This window comes from Anas acuta, chromosome 2 (assembly GCF_963932015.1).
Source record: "Anas acuta chromosome 2, bAnaAcu1.1, whole genome shotgun sequence".
Lineage (NCBI taxonomy): Eukaryota > Metazoa > Chordata > Aves > Anseriformes > Anatidae > Anas > Anas acuta.
In genome coordinates, this window is record NC_088980.1 from 68210236 (window position 1) to 68216235 (window position 6000).

Below are 6000 nucleotides of genomic sequence, written 5' to 3' on the forward strand. Positions count from 1 at the left end.
CTGGTCATTGTAGACCCTGACAGAACATGTTGTTGTCTCCTTCTGCTCCGAAGGCTGCAGAACTGTCATCTGGCTGTGGTTGGAGAATGTGGCAGGCATCTCTCTGGGTACCAGCAGCCATGGTAGCAGTGCTGCTCACAGCCATGTACAAGGGATAACCCCGAAGTGGTCTACAAACTGTTACTAGCAACTTGGCCAGCATTTATGTATGTCACAGTTTGCAAACCTCGGGTGTTGTGAATTCCTTGAAAGTTATGGGTAAAATCCATCTGTGAGCCAGAGCTCAAGCATGGAGAAGGGGTACCTGCCAGGCTTGATTACCAGGAAAGAGATCCAAAGTAAGAACAGGCATGATCAACTACTACTGGTATTGCAGTCATATGCCAGGTTCTTGCTGTGATACACATGAAAAGCCTGTACAAACCCCAAACTTTCACTGATTTGATTTAATTTCTAAGGATTTGAAATGTTTATTTTAACTAGGATTTAAATCATCAAGAAGGTTAACGTGATTTAAGTTAGCTGTTACTTTTGTTTGCATTTGTCCTTTTTTTCTCCCCTTTAGAAAGCTTGACTTTTGCTGATTGGTAAGCAGTAAAATATGTGGCTTACTTCATAGCAAGTTGCCCACTTCATGCGTTTTTCACTTATCAGAAAGATGCATTATATCTTTACCCATTTTCTTGTCAGCTTTTTAGTTTAATATAGTTTAGGATCTTTTTTTTTTTTTTTTTTTTTATAATACTAGAATGTGGTGAGTGTATCTCCTTTTTATTAGGTGAATATAATTTTTATTTTGGTTGTGTTATAATTTATTTCCATAGAACTTGCAACATCTTTACTAATGTAGGGAAAAACAATGTAAAAATAGTTCTCACTAAGTAAATCTATCTTAAACTTGGTGAGTATACAGAGTGAAAAACGAAATTCACTTGAACAGATATTTTTTCATTTAAAACAAGAATATTAAATAAAAGAAATAGTGTGATTACATACTTAAGCTAACTGTTCCTGTTCATAATATCCATCAAAGCCTTCAAACTGGTAGAGCTCAAACTTTTAAATCTACTATGTACGTCAGAGTTGAAAGTCAAAACAAGCTCTTTGGGTTTTTGTTTGTTCTTAGTTTCTGATTGGTTTCTCAGTGTTGACTGAAGTATATATTGAACAGAACTGAGTTCATTGAAACAGAAAATAAAAATCCTGAAAACAAAATTACTGCACATTGTACAAAAGTACATTGGTGTTCAAACTAACTTTAGTTTATAGTCCTTTACCAGTGATTCCCCAAGACTGGTGTTTTGACTTGTTTTTAAAACCTAGAGTGAAACTAGCAGTGTTTATAATCATGTGGCATTGCAATGCTAAATGATAGAGAAGAGAAAAGGCAAGGCCCGATTGATAAAAACATGTTTGTTTGTTTTTTTTTTTTTCCTTTAGTTTGAAATAGAAGATCTGAAAGTTGAAGTCAGTGAAAATGGAGGATTACTGAATTTACCAAGTGAAAACAGAATTTACATTAGTTTGTGCTATTGCAGTCTTTCTTTAAATCAAAAGAAAAATGAAGAAATGGAATGGAATAAAGCAAATAGGAAATAAAGCAAATAGGAAATGGTTAGATTCAATGTTTCCCTCTCAGGAAAACATACCATTTATTACATTTGGTTTGAAATCTGAAAGCTAAAAGGTGTTCTGCCAGATATATGAATTACCAGTATGATAAAAGTTTGAAATTATATCAACAACTCTGTTGTTCCACAAGATGAAAACAGTGAAGCTACATCCACAAGATAACTGAAATGGGACGTGAAGAAATATATGCATATATTAATCAAGTAAACCCGCGTAGCATTAAGATGGTATTTTTGACAGATGGTTTATGATCACATGATATTTGAGGAGGTAAAGTGACCTGATTATTTTTTGTTAGGTATTGAGATCACAAGTTCTTCTGGTAGGAAGGTATAGGAAACAACCATAGGGTCTAAAATCTGAAGAAAGCTCATTCTTAAATTTTATTTTGCTGCTAGATCACACTACTAGTTAATCTCTCTAGCCAGCTTCCTTCACTGTTTATTTATGAACAGTCTGTGAACTTTTCCATACCTTAATTAGATAATTATCATAAACTCTCTTCCAAATGCAAGTGTATAGAGGACAGCAAACAGATTTCAGCTGCTTAAGCAAGCTGCCATGACCTCTGGATATTTTGCTGCAGGGAATTACACAGCCTTTCAGATGATGTCACAAGGAAGGTGGAAGCCTGGCACGGTTGAACCCTTTATGCTTGGCATGTGTTTGAGAAATCTAGCTAGATACTTTTCTTTTGTTTCAAATCACTAACCAGGCAAGCATCATAAACAAGAATGAGTCAGTCTTTCTGTTCCCAAACTCCAAATGTATTAATCTTTTCCTTACTCTGTTGGTTTTGATTTATTTGTGGAGGAAAAGGAAGGTAAGAAAGCAGCCTGGCTCAGGTTAGCTGCATTCTCCTGCAAACCTCAAGAACCAAGGTACCTCTGTTTTCTAGCACTTTAAGTCTTGCCCACAAGGAAAGTGAAAGCAGATCAGCCTTTGCTTTAGCATTCAGAAATGGTTGTTCCCACAAAGCCTGGGTGCCAAGCAAACTGCTGCTTTGACAACAGTTTGTCCAACTGAAGGAAGGCATCAGAAATAAAATCACTCTACAGGCAACCTGGGACAAGCATGTAGCTTTTTTCTTTCTGTGGTTGTTAATTGTGTTCTGCTTGAACACAAAATTTGTTACAACCGCAGTTGGTCAGAAGAGTGTTTAAAAACTGTTCTAAATACAGTTCTCTGTCCTAGATTTCAGCAGGATTATGCATATAGTTAAAGCTATGTGCCTGTTAAGTACTAGACTGTGCTTATAGGTATATTTTAGCTTTTTAGACCACCTTTGGATTTTTTTTCCTTTTGTTTTGTTAAATTAAGTAATTCTTATTTGTTGTATAAAAATCTTCCCTTATATGTTAAAGGCTTACAGAGAAAACCACAGCCATGCTTGACAAATATATTAAAAACCCTAATAAAAAGAAACATCAGAATAAAAATAATACAGAAAGAGGTAAATCTCAGCTATGAAAAAAAATATCTATAGCAAAGGTGTCTTACCTACATGCATATAGTTCAGGGCATTGTTTTCTTTTTCTGAAAGAAAAATCTTAATATGGAGTTGACATAATTCAAGTAAATATGACATAATTCAAGTAAATATTGCCTAGAAGAAGAATAATTTTATGTGTTTTCAGCAGATCCACTTGAGAAAGTAAGGGTAAAAAGAAGATTAGCAAAGTGTGTCAGAACTGCAAGTGTGAATGCGGAAGAAAAAAAAAAAGATTTGTGAAGAATTAAAGGAAGGGATTGTACTGTCATTTTCTTCCTCATATGTAGCAATGGCTTGAAGGAGGAAAGCAAGATAGAAACATGGATGTCTCTTGTGAAAGGCTTCTAATGTCATGAATTGATTCATTTATAGCTTCACATTTGTTGTTACAAGAGAAGCCATAAGAACAGGGAGATAAACCATTCTGCATTCTGGGATAAGGAGAGAAACCCCCAAAGTTCTGAGTTCCTACCATTAACAGCAGAAGAGATGCCTCATATTAAATCAGACTAGAAGGATTAAATAACAATTTGGTCTTTGCATTATGAAAAGTAAAATGCCATCTGCTTTGAGTTTGCTTCCTGTTTACAAATTACTTAATTTGAATGAAGAATAGAATAAAGAACTATCACACATTCCCTTGAGCTAATGGAAAGCCCAACTGATGAGGGTCCTCCTGTGTAGGCAGGTCAGCAGTATGGCATTTACAAATGGCCATGGATACACTATTGATGTCTCTAAAGATAGCCCTATATGTAGACATGCAGTTGGCCATCCCCAGGTTTTTCTGGTGATGTGAACTTCCTTCAAATATATATTTCCTTTTGCTGCATTCTGTCACAGTGATATATATTCTATCAGTGCATCATCAAATGATACTAGGACACGTGACAATAGCCACCCAACTGGATGACCTCACTGTCACCCAACTTTGATCTAGTTTAATAATTTCTGGTGATTCAGGTGTATAAAGCAATTTCCAGGTAATGGCTGAAAAAATTGCTGATTGCATAGTTTACGTATACATTTGGGAATACCAACTGCAGTGAACAACTGGCCAGCATGAGTCCATGTTGCACAAAAGATTTAAAACATACATCAGAAAATACGTTTCCTAAGACTATACTGCCTCTAATTACAAGTTTAAACATTTATTTTTCTCTAAGCTGTCTTGCTAAGGGGTCAAATTTGAAAATGCAACCTACAATTAAAGCATTAAAGGTGATAATATATCAGTCTAGCATCTTTCTTGTATTCAATGAGAAGGAAAGCTACCTGTGCACACATAATGAAGAGACAGAAATATAGTAATTATAGCCATGTTAACATAAATTCTTCTGTGTCAGGACCTATGTACCTGTAACGTCAATAGATGTACATGCACATTTATGACCATATGAATGAGAGCAAAATGTGTCCTATTAAGACAAAGGAGATAACAAGTGAGTAGTATTAGTTTTATATTTGGGTCTATATTATTTAAGCTATCTTCGGGAGTAGTTTGAGAGCAGAAGGACTGAACTGTATTTATACTAATAACATAATAATGTAAAATAAACTTAAACAAGGGTGTAAATTACATTTAACCTGCACAACATGATACAAAAGGGACAGTAGTATAAATGAGAAGTTGTCTCAGAAGCTCTTCCCCTGCAAATGGATTAATATATCAATGCTAGCTGCAATCTAGTTATCCTCTAAACAAAAAAAGACCTAGTGTTGTAACAGAATGGGAGTTTTTTCTAAACTGCTTGACTTGAATACAGGGAAAAATAGTACATCTGTATTTCTTCTTCTCTTTATTTTTTATTTCAGTTTTTGTTTTATTTTTATTTTTCCAGTTGGTCAAATGAGAGGCAGTGGTTTTCTCAACATACCTTCCTTCTCTTATGTCTCTTTCACCAGCACAGTAACAGGATAAAAGTATCTGTTCCATTTCAAAAATGCAGCAAAGGAGAAGAGAAAATTTTTCAAGTCATTTTTCCTTCCCTCTCTCTCTCTGCTCTTCAAGCTCTTCTGTATTGCCCCTTTTTTTTTTTTCTGCCCTGCTTATAGGGAGGTTTATTTCTGCTACAGAAATACATTTTGGAGGCAGGTGGATCACAGTTGTGTGTTAAATCAAGAACAAAACCAATCTCTCTCCCTCTCCCTTACTCCCCATTTCTTGTCTGTTCTTTTTACTTAAACATAGCTGCTAGGTTAATGATTCATTCTTCTAAAAGGCTGCTGTGCCTACCAGATTATACTGTAAAATCTGTCATTCTGTTTATGTTTAAAATACATGATTAAAGCAGTGGTCATGCTGAGGGAAATGATTCTCACACACAACAAGAAAGGATCAATCCGTGTCTGCTGAATCCAGGCTGTTTTAGTAAAGGCTGCTGTTTTGGTGTGCTGCCAGACCCCAGAGAAATATATATGAGCTTTGAAACTTGGTAGCTGTTCTCACATTGAGCACAGCAAGGACCTAAAATAAGGCTTATCACACGTTAATGCACCTTTAAAAGTTACAGGTTTCTGTAAATTGCAGGGAAAGCATGAGAAATAAATTATTCAGTCCTAATGGGAAGTGAAAAGTTGAAAAAATTTATTACCAGGTGGCCTGTATGGCACCATTTAAAGTATTTGGATTCACTATGGGATCATACATGTATATAGCCAAATTATCAGTGACACTAATGCCTCTTTATAGTGTCAAGTATTATCATAAAGGAAAATCAGAGGCAATGTCAGTATATTCTTTTTGTTAATACAGTGTGACATTCACCAGATCAAATAGGTTGATACATAAAAACTAGTTGGGTATGTAATGCCAGTCAGATATTAGATTTGAGACTTGCATACACTAGAAATTTTACAAAAATAGCTCATTTGAA